The 24,249-nt window shown below is 67.6% G+C and overlaps 15 non-coding genes across 15 annotated transcripts; 6 read left to right on the plus strand and 9 right to left on the minus strand.

Moving 5' to 3' along the window:
- Positions 1 to 1,423: 1,423 nt before the first annotated feature.
- On the minus strand, positions 1,424 to 1,495 carry TRNAE-CUC (transfer RNA glutamic acid (anticodon CUC)). Its single transcript has one exon. It is a non-coding gene; the product is annotated as a tRNA-Glu (tRNA).
- A 301-nt stretch (positions 1,496 to 1,796) lies between these two features.
- TRNAG-UCC (transfer RNA glycine (anticodon UCC)) lies at positions 1,797 to 1,868 on the minus strand. The gene has a single exon. It is a non-coding gene; the product is annotated as a tRNA-Gly (tRNA).
- A 787-nt stretch (positions 1,869 to 2,655) lies between these two features.
- On the minus strand, positions 2,656 to 2,727 carry TRNAD-GUC (transfer RNA aspartic acid (anticodon GUC)). Its single transcript has one exon. It is a non-coding gene; the product is annotated as a tRNA-Asp (tRNA).
- Positions 2,728 to 3,297: 570 nt separating this feature from the next.
- TRNAL-CAG (transfer RNA leucine (anticodon CAG)) lies at positions 3,298 to 3,380 on the plus strand. Its single transcript has one exon. It is a non-coding gene; the product is annotated as a tRNA-Leu (tRNA).
- A 1,269-nt stretch (positions 3,381 to 4,649) lies between these two features.
- Positions 4,650 to 4,720, plus strand: TRNAG-GCC (transfer RNA glycine (anticodon GCC)). The gene has a single exon. It is a non-coding gene; the product is annotated as a tRNA-Gly (tRNA).
- A 6,225-nt stretch (positions 4,721 to 10,945) lies between these two features.
- Positions 10,946 to 11,017, minus strand: TRNAE-CUC (transfer RNA glutamic acid (anticodon CUC)). The gene has a single exon. It is a non-coding gene; the product is annotated as a tRNA-Glu (tRNA).
- A 301-nt stretch (positions 11,018 to 11,318) lies between these two features.
- TRNAG-UCC (transfer RNA glycine (anticodon UCC)) lies at positions 11,319 to 11,390 on the minus strand. Its single transcript has one exon. It is a non-coding gene; the product is annotated as a tRNA-Gly (tRNA).
- A 794-nt stretch (positions 11,391 to 12,184) lies between these two features.
- On the minus strand, positions 12,185 to 12,256 carry TRNAD-GUC (transfer RNA aspartic acid (anticodon GUC)). Its single transcript has one exon. It is a non-coding gene; the product is annotated as a tRNA-Asp (tRNA).
- Positions 12,257 to 12,834: 578 nt separating this feature from the next.
- TRNAL-CAG (transfer RNA leucine (anticodon CAG)) lies at positions 12,835 to 12,917 on the plus strand. The gene has a single exon. It is a non-coding gene; the product is annotated as a tRNA-Leu (tRNA).
- A 1,271-nt stretch (positions 12,918 to 14,188) lies between these two features.
- Positions 14,189 to 14,259, plus strand: TRNAG-GCC (transfer RNA glycine (anticodon GCC)). The gene has a single exon. It is a non-coding gene; the product is annotated as a tRNA-Gly (tRNA).
- A 6,234-nt stretch (positions 14,260 to 20,493) lies between these two features.
- On the minus strand, positions 20,494 to 20,565 carry TRNAE-CUC (transfer RNA glutamic acid (anticodon CUC)). Its single transcript has one exon. It is a non-coding gene; the product is annotated as a tRNA-Glu (tRNA).
- Positions 20,566 to 20,866: 301 nt separating this feature from the next.
- Positions 20,867 to 20,938, minus strand: TRNAG-UCC (transfer RNA glycine (anticodon UCC)). The gene has a single exon. It is a non-coding gene; the product is annotated as a tRNA-Gly (tRNA).
- Positions 20,939 to 21,731: 793 nt separating this feature from the next.
- Positions 21,732 to 21,803, minus strand: TRNAD-GUC (transfer RNA aspartic acid (anticodon GUC)). The gene has a single exon. It is a non-coding gene; the product is annotated as a tRNA-Asp (tRNA).
- Positions 21,804 to 22,373: 570 nt separating this feature from the next.
- TRNAL-CAG (transfer RNA leucine (anticodon CAG)) lies at positions 22,374 to 22,456 on the plus strand. The gene has a single exon. It is a non-coding gene; the product is annotated as a tRNA-Leu (tRNA).
- Positions 22,457 to 23,726: 1,270 nt separating this feature from the next.
- TRNAG-GCC (transfer RNA glycine (anticodon GCC)) lies at positions 23,727 to 23,797 on the plus strand. Its single transcript has one exon. It is a non-coding gene; the product is annotated as a tRNA-Gly (tRNA).
- Positions 23,798 to 24,249: the final 452 nt, after the last annotated feature.

The following is a 24,249-nucleotide window of genomic DNA, read 5'->3' on the forward strand; positions in this document are numbered from 1 at the left end:
GAAAAGCTATGACCAACCTGGACAGCATGTCGCAAAGCAGAGACGAGGTCTGTGACGAGGGGCTGTCTCGGGAAAGCTACGGTTTCTCCAGCGGTCACGTACAGATGTGAGAGGTGGAGTATAAAGAAGGATGAGTGCCGAAGAATTGATGCTTTTGGACTGCGGTGTTGGAGAAGACTCTTGAGAGTCCCTTGGACTGCGAGGAGACCCATCCCGTCCATCCTAGAGGAAATCAGTCCTGAATATTCATTAGAAGGACTGAGGCTGAAGCCGAAACGCCAATCCTCTGGCCACCCGACCCGCAAAACTGATTCACGGGGAAAGACCCTGATGGAAGGCAGGAGGAGACCGGGACGACCCGACAGAAGACGAGAGGCTTGGATGGCATCCCCGACTGGACGGACATGAGTTTGAGCAAGCCTCGAGAGTTGGTGATGGACAGGGAAGCCTGGCTGCTACAGTGCCCTGAGCGACTGAACTGATCCCGATGCCTCCCGGGCGCCGTGGTCCGCCTCTCAGAGCCCACTCAAGACCAGAACCCTCTTGGAGACACCAGCACCATACGGGAGTCACAGCCAGCCCGGGACCTGGCGCGCAGTGGCCAAGCCGCCCAGAGACGGGGCTGGCATGAGGGACATGGGAAGGCAGGCGTGTCCGTGGCCACTGGCCCCCACTCCCCGAGGCACAGCCCCTTCGCTCACCTTCGGCTGCGGCCACCGCCCCTGCCGCTGCTGGCCCCCGCTGGCGACCACCACAGCTCGCGCCCCTACCCCCGCCCCTATCCCCACCCCGCCCTATCCCACCCCACCTCCTCACCCCACCCCCCCGCCCCCCCCCCCGCCCCCCACAGCAGGAGAACCAGCACAAGCCCAGGAGCATCACCGCCGCCACCAGGGCCAGCAGCCGCAGCCCCTCAGGAGGGAGGGAGGCGGGGGATGGGAGGCCTCAGGCCGGTCGTGGTGAAAGCGGCGCGAGGTTGCCACCGCGGCCAACAAAGGTTTGCCCCGGGGGACGGCGGAGGTGGCCTGAATCGTGCTTGGGCTGGAGGTGCAGGGTCCCGGGGGCCTCTGGCGCAGTGCTGAGCTGCTAGGTCGCGTCAGTCCTGTCCGACTCTGTGCGACCCCATAGACGGCAGCCCACCAGGCTCCCCCGTCCCTGGGATTCTCCAGGCAAGAACACTGGAGTGGCTTGCCATTTCCTTCTGCAATGCATGCAAGTGAAAAGTGAAAGTGAAGTCGCTCGGTCCTATGGGACTTTTAGCGACCCCATGGTCTGCAGCCTCCCAGGCTCCTCCGTCCATGGGGTTTTCCAGGCAGGAGGACTGGAGTGGGTTGCCATTGCGTAGGCTAAAAGGGTAAAGGTGGGAGGGTCGCCGGCGAGGATCCCGGCAGGTGGCAGGCCTCCGGAGAGGAAGAAGAAAGGCTTCCCTGACCGGGAATCGAACCCGGGCCGCGGCGGTGAGAGCGCCGAATCCTAACCACTAGACCACCAGGGAGCGTCGGGGCCAGGCCCTCGCCTGCTCCCGCTGAACCCAGCGCCTCCATGCCACCCGCCCGCGCCACCTTGCCGCCCACACCCGGCCTTTGCAAGTCCAGCCGCCCGCCGGCCGCGTCAGTCCTCCTGCCTTGGCGTGCCGTCTTGCTTTCAGCCCCCTCAAAACACTGCGCGCGCCGCCGGCTTCTCGCACACACGCCAAAAGCCGCGGGCCAGCGGGCTGGCTCCCCGCTCCCAGCTCTCTCTCCCCCGCCATCGCCCCTGCCGGGAGGGCGGTGCAGCTCAGCAAAAGGTCGGCCCGCTGCGTTGGCCGGGAATCGAACCCGGGTCAACTGCTTGGAAGGCAGCTATGCTCACCACTATACCACCAACGCTACACAGCCCGGGCGGCCGCCGGACGCCGGCCCCGGGATCGCCCCAGCATAATCTAGCCGCCGCCGCCGCCGCCGCCGCCGCCGCCCCTGCCGCCCCTGCCGCCCCTGCCGCCACCGCCTCCGCATCCCTGCCCCGACGCCCCGTCAGCCGGAGGCTCTGCGCCGCCGTCGGCGCCACCAGCAGCCGCGCGGCGCCCATGCGCGTCGGCGCTACGCCGTTGCCGTGGTCCACCGGCCCGACGGCCTTGCGGCCCTGCGGCCCTTCGCTCCCCGCCGCGGCCCGCGAACGCCTCCGCCCTCACCTCCGGCGGGCAACGCGGGGCACGCAGCTTCCCGCACCCAGCTGGCCAAAGCCCTTCTCCACCGGGCGCTGGGCGCGCCCACTTCCCACGACGACTTGGGGACACGGGACCCAGCTGCCTGCACGCGTCGCGGCGCTGTGCCGAGCCGCACGGCGGGGGCGTCGCGAGCCTAGGAGCCCACTGAGGCGGCCAGTGGGAGTGGGTGCGTGGGCGGCCGGGCGGCCCCGCGGGCCGCAAGCTCCGGCTCTGGTCGGGCAAGGCCGTGGGGTGGCCAAGGAGGCCCTCGCTCGGCCGTGGCGACCGTGCGCCCGGCGACCACAAAGGGCTCGGGCTGGAGGCCCGCACGGGGAGAGGGGGTCGACGGTGGCTAGGCCGCGCACCGCGCCCTGGCGCCTCGCCCAAAGGCGGCGGGACCAGACGAAGGGCCTCTGGGGGCCTGGCGGCAGGACAGAGAGCGACCGCGGCCACCAAAAAGGGTGTGTGGCCTCCCCGTCGGGGAATCGAACCCCGGTCTCCCGCGTGACAGGCGGGGATACTCACCACTATACTAACGAGGACGGCGGCGACCGTCCTACCGCCCGGCCGCTCACGGGCTCTCGGGCTGCCTGCCGACGCGACCCCTGCCCAGCACGGGCCCCCGGCCACCGCGGGTCCCGACCCAACCGCGCACCCAACCCACCGCCTCGCTCACAGCGGCAGCCCGCCACCCCGACAGGGCCCCGGACCCCCGCGGCACTGGACACTCCCCAGGGCGCGCCGCCTCTTGCCTCCCACGCGGGCATTCCGCCGGGAGAAGGGGGCCCGAGAAGGCAAGCGAGGCTGCGAGGACACGGTGGGCGCGCGCCGGCCGGCGTCGGGCCAGGAGAGGCGCGGCTGGGGAGGGGCCGGCCCGCCCACGGCCCGGCTGGGTCCGGGGCGCGGCCAGCCGCCGAGCCAGGCGCCTCGGCCGGCCGCCGCGCGCCGGCTCCGTCGACACCCACCCCGGACGGCCGCCTGCCTGCCTGCCTGCCTGCCTGCCTGCCTGCCTAGCGCGGCGCGGCGCGGCGCGCGGCCCGCCAAGGGCGCCGGGGCTCGCGCCGCGTCGGGTCCCAGCCAGGCGAGCGGCCACGCGCCCAGCCAGGCCCGCCGTCAGGATGGCCGAGCGGTCTAAGGCGCTGCGTTCAGGTCGCAGTCTCCCCTGGAGGCGTGGGTTCGAATCCCACTCCTGACAAGCCAGCCTTTTGGCCCGCCGGACAAACGCGCCCGTCCTCCCCGCGCCACTGCCTTGCTCCACACACGCGCCGCCTCCCGCCACCTGCACCCCCACCCCAGGAACCTTCAGTCCTCCTCAGCGCATCTTTCCTCCCCAGCTGGCTGCAGCTGCAGCTGCTGGTTTTCCTGCCTCCCCGCCTCCCCCTCGCCCACCCTCGCCCACCCTCCCACTCCCACGGCCCCGCCCCGCCCCCGGCCGCACCGAAGCACGCAGCCCCGCGGCGGCTGGCAAGGCCTCCTCGCGTCGCCGGCGCTCCGACTTCTGCCGGGGAACGGCCAACTCGCTCTCGCAGCCTTGCTTCCACGTCCGCCCCCGGCCGCTCTCCCTCCGGCCGGCACCCTGTCCTCCGCACCCGCCCCGCCGGCCCGCCTGCGCTCCCCAGTCACACCGAGGCGGCCGAGCCCCCGCCTTGCCCGCCAGGGGGTGCTGCGTGCCCTCGACGCTTCTGCGCCTTGCGGCCTTGGCCGCGCCACACCTGCCTGCCGCCCGCCAGGGACACGTGCCTCCCAGCCTTCCTGCTGGCCAGCGAACACCGGTCTTCCTGGCACCAGTCCGTCCCGGGAAGGGTGCTCCTCTGGGGAGGGAGCAGAAGCCCTACGTGCCCGTGCAGCCCGCCCACCGGCGCCCGGCCGGCGCCCCCGGCCTTCCCGGGGGAAGCCGCTGCCCGGGCCGGAGCCAAGCCCTTCCAGAGCGCGCTCCCTGCCTCAGCCGGCAGTCCCCGAGCCAGGAGCCGCTCTGCCAAAGGGCCCCTCCTCACCAGCACCACCACCCCGTCAGAGCCGGACCTCGGGCGCGCGGTCCGCCAGAGCGCACGAGCCGGGCTCACACGCCTTTGGGTCGGGACCCGGCGTTCGCTGAGAGGAACGTCGGCGCGCGGCAGCAGCGACCACGCAGCGCCTGCGCCTGCACCTGACAGGGATCTCGGCGCCGGGCGGGAGGCGTCGGCTCCCGGCCCCCTCGGGCGACACCGACAGGGTCGCGGCGGCCGTGGTCGGCGCAGAAGGCGCGCGACGGGCCGAGTGGAACCCTCCGGGAGCGCCGCGCCCTGTGGTCCTGCACGTGCCCGGATCCTGGCTTTCAGGTCGCCCCCTCTCCCCGCTCCCCACCGTCGTCTCCTGCTCCGATGGAGCAGATAGATGCCGACGGGCGAGCAGTGAGCAGTGAGCAGTGCCGGGCGGGTGGCGGTCAGCGCCTCTGGGGCAGCGTCGGGCGGCGTTGGCCATCGGTGCATGGGTGGTTCAGTGGTAGAATTCTCGCCTGCCACGCGGGAGGCCCGGGTTCGATTCCCGGCCCATGCAGCCACAGCGTCCCCTTTTGGTCCCGCAGTGCAGCCCCAGAGCCCAGCTAGGTCTGCCGGCTGAAAGGCGCTCCAGGCAGCGCTCCTGCAACCGCTGGCTGCTACCTGCCGCCCGCTGCCTCTCCCACGCAGACGCCCACCACCCCGCCCCACCCCACCCCACCCAGAAAAGGCCCTGCTGCCAAGCCTCCGTGGCCCCAAGCCCTGCGGGCTCAGCCGCCCGTGCGTCCAGGCGCCTTTCTTGTGTTTGCTCGCTTCCTCACCCGGACCCAGCCGGGGGCTCAGGGATTGCACTTGGAAGGAATAGCCCACGGCTGGCAGCCGCCCGCACCACCTCTTCAAGACCTTTCACCACGTCCGTCTCCAAGCTCCCTGCCTCACTCTCCCCACACTCCGAGAATCAATCACACTACGTTTGCACAGCCAGGAGCAAGGATGTTGCCACATCTGGCAAGCATACCTCCCTTTCGCCTGGAGGGTCCCTGGACCAGCGTCTTGCAGGAGGAGTTCCAAAGAAGTCCACCAGCTCCCGTCCCTCGGCAGAAATGGGTCTCCAACAGGGACGGCCTCACCGCCTCAAACACCACCCCAAACACCACCCCATGCCCCTGAAACCCTGTTGCGCGCCTCACCTCAGCATCAGCCCTGCCCCAAGAGCACCACCACCTCAGCCTGCACCCTCACCGTGCCCCTACTTCCCCAAACGCAACCCCCATCCCACCCCCACCCGGCTCCCCACCTCCACCATTTGCACACCACCCCCCCCCCCAACGCCCAGGTCCTCCCTGAGCCATTCCAAATCCCAGGCTGTCCAGGAACCTGCCTTTGCATTTGGCGCACTGGCCTGCCTCCCCCCACCCCCTACCCCAGGCCAGGGCCTGCTCCTCCTTCTGCTTCTTCCAACACGAGGAGAACTGCTTTACAGTCCTGGGTTAGTCTCAGGTGCTCGGCAAAGTGATTCAGTCCCCTGTTCTTTTCCAGGGGATTTTCCAGTGTAGGTTAAGGCGAGACACGAATACAGTTGTCATGCTACAGAGGAAAGCTCTGTTGCTCATCGACTGTAAGTACAGTATTTCCTATCTCTTGATCCGACTCCAACTTCGTCCCTCCCCTGCCTTTCCCCTTGGCTAGCCCTATGCACGTTCTCTCCGTCTCCAGGTCGGTTTCCCCTTTGCACATAGATTCACTGGTATTCGTTGTTCGAGTCCACAGAGCTTTGTCCCTCTCTACCCGACTCACTTCAGTCAGCGGACCCTTCTGTGGGTCCGTGCGGCGTTGCGGCCCATGGCGATGGCCGCTGCTACTTGACGGCTGCGTCATATTCCACGGTACGTATTTGCCTCACCTTCTCGTGCCGGCCACGGGTCGACGGGCACGTGAGCGTTTCCCACGTCTCGGCTACGGCACCGAGGGCTGCGATGACCCTGGGGGATGCCCGCCTCTCTTCCCATTGGGCGTGTTGTCTTTTCCCGATGAGTAGCCGGGATTGGGTCTGCTGGATCATCATGTGAGCTCTTCTTTGTCCTACTGTTGGACCGATCCTCGACGGATTGACTTCCCCGGAGTGGCAGTTGTTGTTCTGGAAGTGTACAACTACAGCCTGGTGCCCGTGTCTGCTGTACAACGTTGTGATTCACACCTGTGCGTGTAGGATGAGGGTTTCAGATCGGTTTCCGTTACAGGTGGTGACAGGATATGGGATCTCATTCCCTGTAGTATCCCGTGTCTCCTTGTTGCTCCTCTCCTTTCTACGCAGTACTGGTACGGTACATCCGTTGAGCCCGGCTCCTCATCCATCCCTCCGTCCGTGACTCTGCCCTTGGGAAGCCCGAGGCTGCTTTCCCGAGTCTGAGAGTCTGTCGCTGGTTGCCACAGGGGTGAATTTGTACAACACTTAAGATTCCGCCCATCTGTGACCCTGCCTGTTTGACTTCCCTCACCAAGGGTAATATTCTGCAGCTCCAGCTTCCGCTGCTGCTGCCAGTGACACTATTGGACTCGCGTGGATGGCTCAGTGCCATCCCATTCTCTCCCTGTCTCTGGTATGGCACCTACGTGGGTGAGCCGTTGGGGATGGGCACTAGGGTTTCCTCCACGTCTCGGCTTCGGCAAACGGCGCTGCTACGACCGTGGGGTTTGCACGTGTCTTTCCGAATGAAGAGTTGCGGCTCTCACGGGTATGTACCCAGGGTGGGATTGGGACAGCGCGCCTGTTTCCCGCCGACTTACTTGCCTGTTGATTTCGTTTCTTCTGCAAAGCCGACTCCAGTGTCGGAGTCACGGTTGTTGCTCAAGTACAGTGGGTTTCCAATATTGTGCTCGTTTCCGGTGGACTGCAAAGTGCTTCTGTTTCCCGTGTACAGATTTTGGATTTCATGTATGTTTTCAGATTCTTGTCCACTCGAGGGGATTCCAGGGTACTGACGCTTATTCCCTGTGTTGAACTGGATCACCTTGGCGCTTCTCCCTTTATCCAGGGTCCTGCGAATCTGTTCGTCCCAGCTGCACACGCATCCCTCCAGCGCTGCCTTTCCGCTGGCGTTCCCCTGAGGTGGCTTTCTGCGTGAGTGGGTTTCTCCTCGGCAAATAGCTCCGTTTTGTATTCTTTCACACGTTCCACATGCCTTTGTCCAACGCGGTCTGACGTGCTTCACCAAGTGTAAGAGTCTCTAGGTCCATCATTGCTTGTGACAAGTGGCAACACTGGACTTATTTCTTTATGACTGAGTGATGGTTCCATGCTACATCTGTGCCACCTCTTCTCGGGCCCGCCACGTGTGGATGGGCGCTGGGGTTTGCTCCGTGTCTTGGCCATGGCAAACAGTGTCGCCGTGTCCGTGGCGGTGTGGGCACCCTCAGACCTCCCCGAGGTTTGCCCTCTGCGGGTGTGTACCCTGGAGGGACGGCTGTGCTCGGTCACGTGGGAGCTCTCCTTGGTCCTCGTGAAATCTCAGCCACCGGAGCTCCCAACCACCACCCCCCATCCCACCCTGTGCCCCCAGCCATGTCACACCCGAGACTGGACATTTGCTCCTGATGAGTGGTGACTTTGGTCTCTGGGGCGGTACGGCGGGCCCACCCATCTCGGACCAGGTCTGGCCCCCGTCTGGCACCCCGTTTCTGTCGTTGGCTTGCCTGCGTCCTCAGCCCACCGCTGAGCCTGAGCAGCCTGCGGCACCGCGCACCAGTGTGGCTCGCCCGCTCACCCGCTACCCCGCCCAAATGAATGGAGTGCTCCCCCACCATCTTCCTCATGCCACAGCCCCATCACTGTCACGGCCTGCCCTCTGCCTTTCCCTCCAGACTCCAGGCTCGGCCCCATCCGCCTCCCCCCCACCCCCCGCCCCGCCACCATCGCCCCGGAGCTCGGGCCACCCCTCCCACGTCCTGCCCTGGCCTGGCCTGCCCTGCCCTGAGGTTCACCAGTGCGGGCCTCCCTCCGGCTCCGCAGACCCACCCCGACCCCACGCCCACCCCTACCTCCCGCAGATCCGTCCCAGCCTCTCACATGGGCCTGGCAGGGCTTCGCCACCGCGCCCATGCTCCTGCAGAGGGCCTGCTCCAGTGGCCTGCCGATCTTTCGGCCAGGTTCCCTCGAGCCCCACCCATCCCTTCATGCTGGCCCTCCAGGAAGACTCCACCCAAGCACCCCTGGGCCTGCCTGCCAGCCCCTCGGCTCGCCGCCGCCCCCTCTCCCTGCGATGATCGCTCTGCCCAGGTCCCTGATCCACGTGGGGCGCCCACCAGCCATGGCCCCAAGCACCTTCGTCCCATAGTCTCCCCCACGCACGCTGATGCCCACGGCCCCGGCAGGGGCCTCAAGGAAACCTCCTTTGGCCACGGCAAGCACACGTCGGGCCACGGGGGCTCCTTTCCCATAGGGGACAGGCGCCATCCCACCCGAGTGTGCCGCCCTCGCCGCACTTTGGTGCCCTTGGTCGGCCGTCCACTTCCCCTCCGAAGGACACAGTCCTTGAACGGACGTGGAATGAAACCCTTTGGGGAAAGACGACCTCGAGATTGGCCCAAGGGGAGACTGTGGTGGGCGATTACCCTCGGGGAGAGTTCCTAGGGGAAGACAATGACAGGTTGGCGAGAGGGATGGAGTGGATCCTGGATAGACAGTTGGATGAGAATGGGAAACTCGTAGACGTCATAACTAGGGGAGGGGTGCGGGGAACAGGGCGCTGTGCGTGTGTGTGTGTGTGGGTGGGTGTGTGGGTGTGTGTGTGTGTGTGTGTGGGTGGGTGGGTGGGTGGGTGTGGGTGTGCGCGCGCCCCAGTGCCCACCTTTGGTTACGAGTGGGGGAGGGAGGCCTGGGGAAATCTTGCCTCAGTCCGGTAGGATTGAGAGCTGTGGTCAGGCAAGGGAAACACCCTGACGGTCGGGTTGTCCTCCCTGGCAGGCATCGCTGCCTCGAGCGCATCTGCCGCCTCCAGGCTGGTGGGCTAGCTTTGCCCAGCCGGGCCGGCCCGCCCCGCCCGGATCTGCGAGCTCTCTCACTTCCACTAAGCGGTGGTGGGATTCGAGGCACAGGTCCACATCCATCTTCACCCCTTTGCCTCGGGGACAGCGAAGAAGAACTAAAGAGCCCCTTGAGGAAAGTGAAAGAGGAGAGTGAAAACGTTGGCTTCAAACTCAACATTCAGACAACTAAGATCATGGCATCCCGTCCCATCACTTCATGGCAAATAGACGGGGAAAGAACGGAAAGCGGGAAAGACTTCATTTTGGGGGGCTGCCCCAAAGCACTGCAGACGCCGGCCGCGCCGGCGAAATGAAAAGACGTTCGCTCCTTGGGAGAAAAGCTATGACCAACCTGGACAGCATGTCGCAAAGCAGAGACGAGGTCTGTGACGAGGGGCTGTCTCGGGAAAGCTACGGTTTCTCCAGCGGTCACGTACAGATGTGAGAGGTGGAGTATAAAGAAGGATGAGTGCCGAAGAATTGATGCTTTTGGACTGCGGTGTTGGAGAAGACTCTTGAGAGTCCCTTGGACTGCGAGGAGACCCATCCCGTCCATCCTAGAGGAAATCAGTCCTGAATATTCATTAGAAGGACTGAGGCTGAAGCCGAAACGCCAATCCTCTGGCCACCCGACCCGCAAAACTGATTCACGGGGAAAGACCCTGATGGAAGGCAGGAGGAGACCGGGACGACCCGACAGAAGACGAGAGGCTTGGATGGCATCCCCGACTGGACGGACATGAGTTTGAGCAAGCCTCGAGAGTTGGTGATGGACAGGGAAGCCTGGCTGCTACAGTGCCCTGAGCGACTGAACTGATCCCGATGCCTCCCGGGCGCCGTGGTCCGCCTCTCAGAGCCCACTCAAGACCAGAACCCTCTTGGAGACACCAGCACCATACGGGAGTCACAGCCAGCCCGGGACCTGGCGCGCAGTGGCCAAGCCGCCCAGAGACGGGGCTGGCATGAGGGACATGGGAAGGCAGGCGTGTCCGTGGCCACTGGCCCCCACTCCCCGAGGCACAGCCCCTTCGCTCACCTTCGGCTGCGGCCACCGCCCCTGCCGCTGCTGGCCCCCGCTGGCGACCACCACAGCTCGCGCCCCTACCCCCGCCCCTATCCCCACCCCGCCCTATCCCACCCCACCTCCTCACCCCCACCCCCCCGCGCCCCCCCCCGCCCCCCACAGCAGGAGAACCAGCACAAGCCCAGGAGCATCACCGCCGCCACCAGGGCCAGCAGCCGCAGCCCCTCAGGAGGGAGGGAGGCGGGGGATGGGAGGCCTCAGGCCGGTCGTGGTGAAAGCGGCGCGAGGTTGCCACCGCGGCCAACAAAGGTTTGCCCCGGGGGACGGCGGAGGTGGCCTGAATCGTGCTTGGGCTGGAGGTGCAGGGTCCCGGGGGCCTCTGGCGCAGTGCTGAGCTGCTAGGTCGCGTCAGTCCTGTCCGACTCTGTGCGACCCCATAGACGGCAGCCCACCAGGCTCCCCCGTCCCTGGGATTCTCCAGGCAAGAACACTGGAGTGGCTTGCCATTTCCTTCTGCAATGCATGCAAGTGAAAAGTGAAAGTGAAGTCGCTCGGTCCTATGGGACTTTTAGCGACCCCATGGTCTGCAGCCTCCCAGGCTCCTCCGTCCATGGGGTTTTCCAGGCAGGAGGACTGGAGTGGGTTGCCATTGCGTAGGCTAAAAGGGTAAAGGTGGGAGGGTCGCCGGCGAGGATCCCGGCAGGTGGCAGGCCTCCGGAGAGGAAGAAGAAAGGCTTCCCTGACCGGGAATCGAACCCGGGCCGCGGCGGTGAGAGCGCCGAATCCTAACCACTAGACCACCAGGGAGCGTCGGGGCCAGGCCCTCGCCTGCTCCCGCTGAACCCAGCGCCTCCATGCCACCCGCCCGCGCCACCTTGCCGCCCACACCCGGCCTTTGCAAGTCCAGCCGCCCGCCGGCCGCGTCAGTCCTCCTGCCTTGGCGTGCCGTCTTGCTTTCAGCCCCCTCAAAACACTGCGCGCGCCGCCGGCTTCTCGCACACACGCCAAAAGCCGCGGGCCAGCGGGCTGGCTCCCCGCTCCCAGCTCTCTCTCCCCCGCCATCGCCCCTGCCGGGAGGGCGGTGCAGCTCAGCAAAAGGTCGGCCCGCTGCGTTGGCCGGGAATCGAACCCGGGTCAACTGCTTGGAAGGCAGCTATGCTCACCACTATACCACCAACGCTACACAGCCCGGGCGGCCGCCGGACGCCGGCCCCGGGATCGCCCCAGCATAATCTAGCCGCCGCCGCCGCCGCCGCCGCCGCCCCTGCCGCCCCTGCCGCCCCTGCCGCCCCTGCCGCCACCGCCTCCGCATCCCTGCCCCGACGCCCCGTCAGCCGGAGGCTCTGCGCCGCCGTCGGCGCCACCAGCAGCCGCGCGGCGCCCCATGCGCGTCGGCGCTACGCCGTTGCCGTGGTCCACCGGCCCGACGGCCTTGCGGCCCTGCGGCCCTTCGCTCCCCGCCGCGGCCCGCGAACGCCTCCGCCCTCACCTCCGGCGGGCAACGCGGGGCACGCAGCTTCCCGCACCCAGCTGGCCAAAGCCCTTCTCCACCGGGCGCTGGGCGCGCCCACTTCCCACGACGACTTGGGGACACGGGACCCAGCTGCCTGCACGCGTCGCGGCGCTGTGCCGAGCCGCACGGCGGGGGCGTCGCGAGCCTAGGAGCCCACTGAGGCGGCCAGTGGGAGTGGGTGCGTGGGCGGCCGGGCGGCCCCGCGGGCCGCAAGCTCCGGCTCTGGTCGGGCAAGGCCGTGGGGTGGCCAAGGAGGCCCTCGCTCGGCCGTGGCGACCGTGCGCCCGGCGACCACAAAGGGCTCGGGCTGGAGGCCCGCACGGGGAGAGGGGGTCGACGGTGGCTAGGCCGCGCACCGCGCCCTGGCGCCTCGCCCAAAGGCGGCGGGACCAGACGAAGGGCCTCTGGGGGCCTGGCGGCAGGACAGAGAGCGACCGCGGCCACCAAAAAGGGTGTGTGGCCTCCCCGTCGGGGAATCGAACCCCGGTCTCCCGCGTGACAGGCGGGGATACTCACCACTATACTAACGAGGACGGCGGCGACCGTCCTACCGCCCGGCCGCTCACGGGCTCTCGGGCTGCCTGCCGACGCGACCCCTGCCCAGCACGGGCCCCCGGCCACCGCGGGTCCCGACCCAACCGCGCACCCAACCCACCGCCTCGCTCACAGCGGCAGCCCGCCACCCCGACAGGGCCCCGGACCCCCGCGGCACTGGACACTCCCCAGGGCGCGCCGCCTCTTGCCTCCCACGCGGGCATTCCGCCGGGAGAAGGGGGCCCGAGAAGGCAAGCGAGGCTGCGAGGACACGGTGGGCGCGCGCCGGCCGGCGTCGGGCCAGGAGAGGCGCGGCTGGGGAGGGGCCGGCCCGCCCACGGCCCGGCTGGGTCCGGGGCGCGGCCAGCCGCCGAGCCAGGCGCCTCGGCCGGCCGCCGCGCGCCGGCTCCGTCGACACCCACCCCGGACGGCCGCCTGCCTGCCTGCCTGCCTGCCTGCCTGCCTGCCTGCCTGCCTAGCGCGGCGCGGCGCGGCGCGCGGCCCGCCAAGGGCGCCGGGGCTCGCGCCGCGTCGGGTCCCAGCCAGGCGAGCGGCCACGCGCCCAGCCAGGCCCGCCGTCAGGATGGCCGAGCGGTCTAAGGCGCTGCGTTCAGGTCGCAGTCTCCCCTGGAGGCGTGGGTTCGAATCCCACTCCTGACAAGCCAGCCTTTTGGCCCGCCGGACAAACGCGCCCGTCCTCCCCGCGCCACTGCCTTGCTCCACACACGCGCCGCCTCCCGCCACCTGCACCCCCACCCCAGGAACCTTCAGTCCTCCTCAGCGCATCTTTCCTCCCCAGCTGGCTGCAGCTGCAGCTGCTGGTTTTCCTGCCTCCCCGCCTCCCCCTCGCCCACCCTCGCCCACCCTCCCACTCCCACGGCCCCGCCCCGCCCCCGGCCGCACCGAAGCACGCAGCCCCGCGGCGGCTGGCAAGGCCTCCTCGCGTCGCCGGCGCTCCGACTTCTGCCGGGGAACGGCCAACTCGCTCTCGCAGCCTTGCTTCCACGTCCGCCCCCGGCCGCTCTCCCTCCGGCCGGCACCCTGTCCTCCGCACCCGCCCCGCCGGCCCGCCTGCGCTCCCCAGTCACACCGAGGCGGCCGAGCCCCCGCCTTGCCCGCCAGGGGGGTGCTGCGTGCCCTCGACGCTTCTGCGCCTTGCGGCCTTGGCCGCGCCACACCTGCCTGCCGCCCGCCAGGGACACGTGCCTCCCAGCCTTCCTGCTGGCCAGCGAACACCGGTCTTCCTGGCACCAGTCCGTCCCGGGAAGGGTGCTCCTCTGGGGAGGGAGCAGAAGCCCTACGTGCCCGTGCAGCCCGCCCACCGGCGCCCGGCCGGCGCCCCCGGCCTTCCCGGGGGGAAGCCGCTGCCCGGGCCGGAGCCAAGCCCTTCCAGAGCGCGCTCCCTGCCTCAGCCGGCAGTCCCCGAGCCAGGAGCCGCTCTGCCAAAGGGCCCCTCCTCACCAGCACCACCACCCCGTCAGAGCCGGACCTCGGGCGCGCGGTCCGCCAGAGCGCACGAGCCGGCCTCACACGCCTTTGGGTCGGGACCCGGCGTTCGCTGAGAGGAACGTCGGCGCGCGGCAGCAGCGACCACGCAGCGCCTGCGCCTGCACCTGACAGGGATCTCGGCGCCGGGCGGGAGGCGTCGGCTCCCGGCCCCCTCGGGCGACACCGACAGGGTCGCGGCGGCCGTGGTCGGCGCAGAAGGCGCGCGACGGGCCGAGTGGAACCCTCCGGGAGCGCCGCGCCCTGTGGTCCTGCACGTGCCCGGATCCTGGCTTTCAGGTCGCCCCCTCTCCCCGCTCCCCACCGTCGTCTCCTGCTCCGATGGAGCAGATAGATGCCGACGGGCGAGCAGTGAGCAGTGAGCAGTGCCGGGCGGGTGGCGGTCAGCGCCTCTGGGGCAGCGTCGGGCGGCGTTGGCCATCGGTGCATGGGTGGTTCAGTGGTAGAATTCTCGCCTGCCACGCGGGAGGCCCGGGTTCGATTCCCGGCCCATGCAGCCACAGCGTCCCCTTTTGGTCCCGCAGTGCAGCCCCAGAGCCCAGCTAGGTCTGCCGGCTGAAAGGCGCTCCAGGCAGCGCTCCTGCAACCGCTGGCTGCTACCTGCCGCCCGCTGCCTCTCCCACGCAGACGCCCACCACCCCGCCCCACCCCACCCCACCCCACCCCACCCAGAAAAGGCCCTGCTGCCAAGCCTCCGTGGCCCCAAGCCCTGCGGGCTCAGCCGCCCGTGCGTCCAGGCGCCTTTCTTGTGTTTGCTCGCTTCCTCACCCGGACCCAGCCGGGGGCTCAGGGATTGCACTTGGAAGGAATAGCCCACGGCTGGCAGCCGCCCGCACCACCTCTTCAAGACCTTTCACCACGTCCGTCTCCAAGCTCCCTGCCTCACTCTCCCCACACTCCGAGAATCAATCACACTACGTTTGCACAGCCAGGAGCAAGGATGTTGCCACATCTGGCAAGCATACCTCCCTTTCGCCTGGAGGGTCCCTGGACCAGCGTCTTGCAGGAGGAGTTCCAAAGAAGTCCACCAGCTCCCGTCCCTCGGCAGAAATGGGTCTCCAACAGGGACGGCCTCACCGCCTCAAACACCACCCCAAACACCACCCCATGCCCCTGAAACCCTGTTGCGCGCCTCACCTCAGCATCAGCCCTGCCCCAAGAGCACCACCACCTCAGCCTGCACCCTCACCGTGCCCCTACTTCCCCAAACGCAACCCCCATCCCACCCCCACCCGGCTCCCCACCTCCACCATTTGCACACCACCCCCCCCCCAACGCCCAGGTCCTCCCTGAGCCATTCCAAATCCCAGGCTGTCCAGGAACCTGCCTTTGCATTTGGCGCACTGGCCTGCCTCCCCCCACCCCCTACCCCAGGCCAGGGCCTGCTCCTCCTTCTGCTTCTTCCAACACGAGGAGAACTGCCTTACAGTCCTGGGTTAGTCTCAGGTGCTCGGCAAAGTGATTCAGTCCCCTGTTCTTTTCCAGGGGATTTTCCAGTGTAGGTTAAGGCGAGACACGAATACAGTTGTCATGCTACAGAGGAAAGCTCTGTTGCTCATCGACTGTAAGTACAGTATTTCCTATCTCTTGATCCGACTCCAACTTCGTCCCTCCCCTGCCTTTCCCCTTGGCTAGCCCTATGCACGTTCTCTCCGTCTCCAGGTCGGTTTCCCCTTTGCACATAGATTCACTGGTATTCGTTGTTCGAGTCCACAGAGCTTTGTCCCTCTCTACCCGACTCACTTCAGTCAGCGGACCCTTCTGTGGGTCCGTGCGGCGTTGCGGCCCATGGCGATGGCCGCTGCTACTTGACGGCTGCGTCATATTCCACGGTACGTATTTGCCTCACCTTCTCGTGCCGGCCACGGGTCGACGGGCACGTGAGCGTTTCCCACGTCTCGGCTACGGCACCGAGGGCTGCGATGACCCTGGGGGATGCCCGCCTCTCTTCCCATTGGGCGTGTTGTCTTTTCCCGATGAGTAGCCGGGATTGGGTCTGCTGGATCATCATGTGAGCTCTTCTTTGTCCTACTGTTGGACCGATCCTCGACGGATTGACTTCCCCGGAGTGGCAGTTGTTGTTCTGGAAGTGTACAACTACAGCCTGGTGCCCGTGTCTGCTGTACAACGTTGTGATTCACACCTGTGCGTGTAGGATGAGGGTTTCAGATCGGTTTCCGTTACAGGTGGTGACAGGATATGGGATCTCATTCCCTGTAGTATCCCGTGTCTCCTTGTTGCTCCTCTCCTTTCTACGCAGTACTGGTACGGTACATCCGTTGAGCCCGGCTCCTCATCCATCCCTCCGTCCGTGACTCTGCCCTTGGGAAGCCCGAGGCTGCTTTCCCGAGTCTGAGAGTCTGTCGCTGGTTGCCACAGGGGTGAATTTGTACAACACTTAAGATTCCGCCCATCTGTGACCCTGCCTGTTTGACTTCCCTCACCAAGGGTAATATTCTGCAGCTCCAGCTTCCGCTGCTGCTGCCAGTGACACTATTGGACTCGCGTGGATGGCTCAGTGCCATCCCATTCTCTCCCTGTCTCTGGTATGGCACCTACGTGGGTGAGCCGTTGGGGATGGGCACTAGGGTTTCCTCCACGTCTCGGCTTCGGCAAACGGCGCTGCTACGACCGTGGGGTTTGCACGTGTCTTTCCGAATGAAGAGTTGCGGCTCTCACGGGTATGTACCCAGGGTGGGATTGGGACAGCGCGCCTGTTTCCCGCCGACTTACTTGCCTGTTGATTTCGTTTCTTCTGCAAAGCCGACTCCAGTGTCGGAGTCACGGTTGTTGCTCAAGTACAGTGGGTTTCCAATATTGTGCTCGTTTCCGGTGGACTGCAAAGTGCTTCTGTTTCCCGTGTACAGATTTTGGATTTCATGTATGTTTTCAGATTCTTGTCCACTCGAGGGGATTCCAGGGTACTGACGCTTATTCCCTGTGTTGAACTGGATCACCTTGGCGCTTCTCCCTTTATCCAGGGTCCTGCGAATCTGTTCGTCCCAGCTGCACACGCATCCCTCCAGCGCTGCCTTTCCGCTGGCGTTCCCCTGAGGTGGCTTTCTGCGTGAGTGGGTTTCTCCTCGGCAAATAGCTCCGTTTTGTATTCTTTCACACGTTCCACATGCCTTTGTCCAACGCGGTCTGACGTGCTTCACCAAGTGTAAGAGTCTCTAGGTCCATCATTGCTTGTGACAAGTGGCAACACTGGACTTATTTCTTTATGACTGAGTGATGGTTCCATGCTACATCTGTGCCACCTCTTCTCGGGCCCGCCACGTGTGGATGGGCGCTGGGGTTTGCTCCGTGTCTTGGCCATGGCAAACAGTGTCGCCGTGTCCGTGGCGGTGTGGGCACCCTCAGGCCTCCCCGAGGTTTGCCCTCTGCGGGTGTGTACCCTGGAGGGACGGCTGTGCTCGGTCACGTGGGAGCTCTCCTTGGTCCTCGTGAAATCTCAGCCACCGGAGCTCCCAACCACCACCCCCCATCCCACCCTGTGCCCCCAGCCATGTCACACCCGAGACTGGACATTTGCTCCTGATGAGTGGTGACTTTGGTCTCTGGGGCGGTACGGCGGGCCCACCCATCTCGGACCAGGTCTGGCCCCCGTCTGGCACCCCGTTTCTGTCGTTGGCTTGCCTGCGTCCTCAGCCCACCGCTGAGCCTGAGCAGCCTGCGGCACCGCGCACCAGTGTGGCTCGCCCGCTCACCCGCTACCCCGCCCAAATGAATGGAGTGCTCCCCCACCATCTTCCTCATGCCACAGCCCCATCACTGTCACGGCCTGCCCTCTGCCTTTCCCTCCAGACTCCAGGCTCGGCCCCATCCGCCTCCCCCCCACCCCCCGCCCCGCCACCATCGCCCCGGAGCTCGGGCCACCCCTCCCACGTCCTGCCCTGGCCTGGCCTGCCCTGCCCTGAGGTTCACCAGTGCGGGCCTCCCTCCGGCTCCGCAGACCCACCCCGACCCCACGCCCACCCCTACCTCCCGCAGATCCGTCCCAGCCTCTCACATGGGCCTGGCAGGGCTTCGCCACCGCGCCCATGCTCCTGCAGAGGGCCTGCTCCAGTGGCCTGCCGATCTTTCGGCCAGGTTCCCGCGAGCCCCACCCATCCCTTCATGCTGGCCCTCCAGGAAGACTCCACCCAAGCACCCCTGGGCCTGCCTGCCAGCCCCTCGGCTCGCCGCCGCCCCCTCTCCCTGCGATGATCGCTCTGCCCAGGTCCCTGATCCACGTGGGGCGCCCACCAGCCATGGCCCCAAGCACCTTCGTCCCATAGTCTCCCCCACGCACGCTGATGCCCACGGCCCCGGCAGGGGCCTCAAGGAAACCTCCTTTGGCCACGGCAAGCACACGTCGGGCCACGGGGGCTCCTTTCCCACAGGGGACAGGCGCCATCCCACCCGAGTGTGCCGCCCTCGCCGCACTTTGGTGCCCTTGGTCGGCCGTCCACTTCCCCTCCGAAGGACACAGTCCTTGAACGGACGTGGAATGAAACCCTTTGGGGAAAGACGACCTCGAGATTGGCCCAAGGGGAGACTGTGGTGGGCGATTACCCTCGGGGAGAGTTCCTAGGGGAAGACAATGACAGGTTGGCGAGAGGGATGGAGTGGATCCTGGATAGACAGTTGGATGAGAATGGGAAACTCGTAGACGTCATAACTAGGGGAGGGGTGCGGGGAACAGGGCGCTGTGCGTGTGTGTGTGTGTGGGTGGGTGGGTGTGTGTGTGTGTGTGTGTGTGTGGGTGGGTGGGTGGGTGGGTGTGGGTGTGCGCGCGCCCCAGTGCCCACCTTTGGTTACGAGTGGGGGAGGGAGGCCTGGGGAAATCTTGCCTCAGTCCGGTAGGATTGAGAGCTGTGGTCAGGCAAGGGAAACACCCTGACGGTCGGGTTGTCCTCCCTGGCAGGCATCGCTGCCTCGAGCGCATCTGCCGCCTCCAGGCTGGTGGGCTAGCTTTGCCCAGCCGGGCCGGCCCGCCCCGCCCGGATCTGCGAGCTCTCTCACTTCCACTAAGCGGTGGTGGGATTCGAGGCACAGGTCCACATCCATCTTCACCCCTTTGCCTCGGGGACAGCGAAGAAGAACTAAAGAGCCCCTTGAGGAAAGTGAAAGAGGAGAGTGAAAACGTTGGCTTCAAACTCAACATTCAGACAACTAAGATCATGGCATCCCGTCCCATCACTTCATGGCAAATAGACGGGGAAAGAACGGAAAGCGGGAAAGACTTCATTTTGGGGGGCTGCCCCAAAGCACTGCAGACGCCGGCCGCGCCGGCGAAATGAAAAGACGTTCGCTCCTTGGGAGAAAAGCTATGACCAACCTGGACAGCATGTCGCAAAGCAGAGACGAGGTCTGTGACGAGGGGCTGTCTCGGGAAAGCTACGGTTTCTCCAGCGGTCACGTACAGATGTGAGAGGTGGAGTATAAAGAAGGATGAGTGCCGAAGAATTGATGCTTTTGGACTGCGGTGTTGGAGAAGACTCTTGAGAGTCCCTTGGACTGCGAGGAGACCCATCCCGTCCATCCTAGAGGAAATCAGTCCTGAATATTCATTAGAAGGACTGAGGCTGAAGCCGAAACGCCAATCCTCTGGCCACCCGACCCGCAAAACTGATTCACGGGGAAAGACCCTGATGGAAGGCAGGAGGAGACCGGGACGACCCGACAGAAGACGAGAGGCTTGGATGGCATCCCCGACTGGACGGACATGAGTTTGAGCAAGCCTCGAGAGTTGGTGATGGACAGGGAAGCCTGGCTGCTACAGTGCCCTGAGCGACTGAACTGATCCCGATGCCTCCCGGGCGCCGTGGTCCGCCTCTCAGAGCCCACTCAAGACCAGAACCCTCTTGGAGACACCAGCACCATACGGGAGTCACAGCCAGCCCGGGACCTGGCGCGCAGTGGCCAAGCCGCCCAGAGACGGGGCTGGCATGAGGGACATGGGAAGGCAGGCGTGTCCGTGGCCACTGGCCCCCACTCCCCGAGGCACAGCCCCTTCGCTCACCTTCGGCTGCGGCCACCGCCCCTGCCGCTGCTGGCCCCCGCTGGCGACCACCACAGCTCGCGCCCCTACCCCCGCCCCTATCCCCACCCCGCCCTATCCCACCCCACCTCCTCACCCCCACCCCCCCGCGCCCCCCCCCGCCCCCCACAGCAGGAGAACCAGCACAAGCCCAGGAGCATCACCGCCGCCACCAGGGCCAGCAGCCGCAGCCCCTCAGGAGGGAGGGAGGCGGGGGATGGGAGGCCTCAGGCCGGTCGTGGTGAAAGCGGCGCGAGGTTGCCACCGCGGCCAACAAAGGTTTGCCCCGGGGGACGGCGGAGGTGGCCTGAATCGTGCTTGGGCTGGAGGTGCAGGGTCCCGGGGGCCTCTGGCGCAGTGCTGAGCTGCTAGGTCGCGTCAGTCCTGTCCGACTCTGTGCGACCCCATAGACGGCAGCCCACCAGGCTCCCCCGTCCCTGGGATTCTCCAGGCAAGAACACTGGAGTGGCTTGCCATTTCCTTCTGCAATGCATGCAAGTGAAAAGTGAAAGTGAAGTCGCTCGGTCCTATGGGACTTTTAGCGACCCCATGGTCTGCAGCCTCCCAGGCTCCTCCGTCCATGGGGTTTTCCAGGCAGGAGGACTGGAGTGGGTTGCCATTGCGTAGGCTAAAAGGGTAAAGGTGGGAGGGTCGCCGGCGAGGATCCCGGCAGGTGGCAGGCCTCCGGAGAGGAAGAAGAAAGGCTTCCCTGACCGGGAATCGAACCCGGGCCGCGGCGGTGAGAGCGCCGAATCCTAACCACTAGACCACCAGGGAGCGTCGGGGCCAGGCCCTCGCCTGCTCCCGCTGAACCCAGCGCCTCCATGCCACCCGCCCGCGCCACCTTGCCGCCCACACCCGGCCTTTGCAAGTCCAGCCGCCCGCCGGCCGCGTCAGTCCTCCTGCCTTGGCGTGCCGTCTTGCTTTCAGCCCCCTCAAAACACTGCGCGCGCCGCCGGCTTCTCGCACACACGCCAAAAGCCGCGGGCCAGCGGGCTGGCTCCCCGCTCCCAGCTCTCTCTCCCCCGCCATCGCCCCTGCCGGGAGGGCGGTGCAGCTCAGCAAAAGGTCGGCCCGCTGCGTTGGCCGGGAATCGAACCCGGGTCAACTGCTTGGAAGGCAGCTATGCTCACCACTATACCACCAACGCTACACAGCCCGGGCGGCCGCCGGACGCCGGCCCCGGGATCGCCCCAGCATAATCTAGCCGCCGCCGCCGCCGCCGCCGCCGCCCCGCCGCCCCTGCCGCCCCTGCCGCCCCTGCCGCCACCGCCTCCGCATCCCTGCCCCGACGCCCCGTCAGCCGGAGGCTCTGCGCCGCCGTCGGCGCCACCAGCAGCCGCGCGGCGCCCCATGCGCGTCGGCGCTACGCCGTTGCCGTGGTCCACCGGCCCGACGGCCTTGCGGCCCTGCGGCCCTTCGCTCCCCGCCGCGGCCCGCGAACGCCTCCGCCCTCACCTCCGGCGGGCAACGCGGGGCACGCAGCTTCCCGCACCCAGCTGGCCAAAGCCCTTCTCCACCGGGCGCTGGGCGCGCCCACTTCCCACGACGACTTGGGGACACGGGACCCAGCTGCCTGCACGCGTCGCGGCGCTGTGCCGAGCCGCACGGCGGGGGCGTCGCGAGCCTAGGAGCCCACTGAGGCGGCCAGTGGGAGTGGGTGCGTGGGCGGCCGGGCGGCCCCGCGGGCCGCAAGCTCCGGCTCTGGTCGGGCAAGGCCGTGGGGTGGCCAAGGAGGCCCTCGCTCGGCCGTGGCGACCGTGCGCCCGGCGACCACAAAGGGCTCGGGCTGGAGGCCCGCACGGGGAGAGGGGGTCGACGGTGGCTAGGCCGCGCACCGCGCCCTGGCGCCTCGCCCAAAGGCGGCGGGACCAGACGAAGGGCCTCTGGGGGCCTGGCGGCAGGACAGAGAGCGACCGCGGCCACCAAAAAGGGTGTGTGGCCTCCCCGTCGGGGAATCGAACCCCGGTCTCCCGCGTGACAGGCGGGGATACTCACCACTATACTAACGAGGACGGCGGCGACCGTCCTACCGCCCGGCCGCTCACGGGCTCTCGGGCTGCCTGCCGACGCGACCCCTGCCCAGCACGGGCCCCCGGCCACCGCGGGTCCCGACCCAACCGCGCACCCAACCCACCGCCTCGCTCACAGCGGCAGCCCGCCACCCCGACAGGGCCCCGGACCCCCGCGGCACTGGACACTCCCCAGGGCGCGCCGCCTCTTGCCTCCCACGCGGGCATTCCGCCGGGAGAAGGGGGCCCGAGAAGGCAAGCGAGGCTGCGAGGACACGGTGGGCGCGCGCCGGCCGGCGTCGGGCCAGGAGAGGCGCGGCTGGGGAGGGGCCGGCCCGCCCACGGCCCGGCTGGGTCCGGGGCGCGGCCAGCCGCCGAGCCAGGCGCCTCGGCCGGCCGCCGCGCGCCGGCTCCGTCGACACCCACCCCGGACGGCCGCCTGCCTGCCTGCCTGCCTGCCTGCCTGCCTGCCTAGCGCGGCGCGGCGCGGCGCGCGGCCCGCCAAGGGCGCCGGGGCTCGCGCCGCGTCGGGTCCCAGCCAGGCGAGCGGCCACGCGCCCAGCCAGGCCCGCCGTCAGGATGGCCGAGCGGTCTAAGGCGCTGCGTTCAGGTCGCAGTCTCCCCTGGAGGCGTGGGTTCGAATCCCACTCCTGACAAGCCAGCCTTTTGGCCCGCCGGACAAACGCGCCCGTCCTCCCCGCGCCACTGCCTTGCTCCACACACGCGCCGCCTCCCGCCACCTGCACCCCCACCCCAGGAACCTTCAGTCCTCCTCAGCGCATCTTTCCTCCCCAGCTGGCTGCAGCTGCAGCTGCTGGTTTTCCTGCCTCCCCGCCTCCCCCTCGCCCACCCTCGCCCACCCTCCCACTCCCACGGCCCCGCCCCGCCCCCGGCCGCACCGAAGCACGCAGCCCCGCGGCGGCTGGCAAGGCCTCCTCGCGTCGCCGGCGCTCCGACTTCTGCCGGGGAACGGCCAACTCGCTCTCGCAGCCTTGCTTCCACGTCCGCCCCCGGCCGCTCTCCCTCCGGCCGGCACCCTGTCCTCCGCACCCGCCCCGCCGGCCCGCCTGCGCTCCCCAGTCACACCGAGGCGGCCGAGCCCCCGCCTTGCCCGCCAGGGGGGTGCTGCGTGCCCTCGACGCTTCTGCGCCTTGCGGCCTTGGCCGCGCCACACCTGCCTGCCGCCCGCCAGGGACACGTGCCTCCCAGCCTTCCTGCTGGCCAGCGAACACCGGTCTTCCTGGCACCAGTCCGTCCCGGGAAGGGTGCTCCTCTGGGGAGGGAGCAGAAGCCCTACGTGCCCGTGCAGCCCGCCCACCGGCGCCCGGCCGGCGCCCCCGGCCTTCCCGGGGGAAGCCGCTGCCCGGGCCGGAGCCAAGCCCTTCCAGAGCGCGCTCCCTGCCTCAGCCGGCAGTCCCCGAGCCAGGAGCCGCTCTGCCAAAGGGCCCCTCCTCACCAGCACCACCACCCCGTCAGAGCCGGACCTCGGGCGCGCGGTCCGCCAGAGCGCACGAGCCGGCCTCACACGCCTTTGGGTCGGGACCCGGCGTTCGCTGAGAGGAACGTCGGCGCGCGGCAGCAGCGACCACGCAGCGCCTGCGCCTGCACCTGACAGGGATCTCGGCGCCGGGCGGGAGGCGTCGGCTCCCGGCCCCCTCGGGCGACACCGACAGGGTCGCGGCGGCCGTGGTCGGCGCAGAAGGCGCGCGACGGGCCGAGTGGAACCCTCCGGGAGCGCCGCGCCCTGTGGTCCTGCACGTGCCCGGATCCTGGCTTTCAGGTCGCCCCCTCTCCCCGCTCCCCACCGTCGTCTCCTGCTCCGATGGAGCAGATAGATGCCGACGGGCGAGCAGTGAGCAGTGAGCAGTGCCGGGCGGGTGGCGGTCAGCGCCTCTGGGGCAGCGTCGGGCGGCGTTGGCCATCGGTGCATGGGTGGTTCAGTGGTAGAATTCTCGCCTGCCACGCGGGAGGCCCGGGTTCGATTCCCGGCCCATGCAGCCACAGCGTCCCCTTTTGGTCCCGCAGTGCAGCCCCAGAGCCCAGCTAGGTCTGCCGGCTGAAAGGCGCTCCAGGCAGCGCTCCTGCAACCGCTGGCTGCTACCTGCCGCCCGCTGCCTCTCCCACGCAGACGCCCACCACCCCGCCCCACCCCACCCCACCCCACCCCACCCAGAAAAGGCCCTGCTGCCAAGCCTCCGTGGCCCCAAGCCCTGCGGGCTCAGCCGCCCGTGCGTCCAGGCGCCTTTCTTGTGTTTGCTCGCTTCCTCACCCGGACCCAGCCGGGGGCTCAGGGATTGCACTTGGAAGGAATAGCCCACGGCTGGCAGCCGCCCGCACCACCTCTTCAAGACCTTTCACCACGTCCGTCTCCAAGCTCCCTGCCTCACTCTCCCCACACTCCGAGAATCAATCACACTACGTTTGCACAGCCAGGAGCAAGGATGTTGCC

The sequence above is a fragment of the Bos javanicus genome, chromosome 3 (genome assembly GCF_032452875.1).
Source record: "Bos javanicus breed banteng chromosome 3, ARS-OSU_banteng_1.0, whole genome shotgun sequence".
Lineage (NCBI taxonomy): Eukaryota > Metazoa > Chordata > Mammalia > Artiodactyla > Bovidae > Bos > Bos javanicus.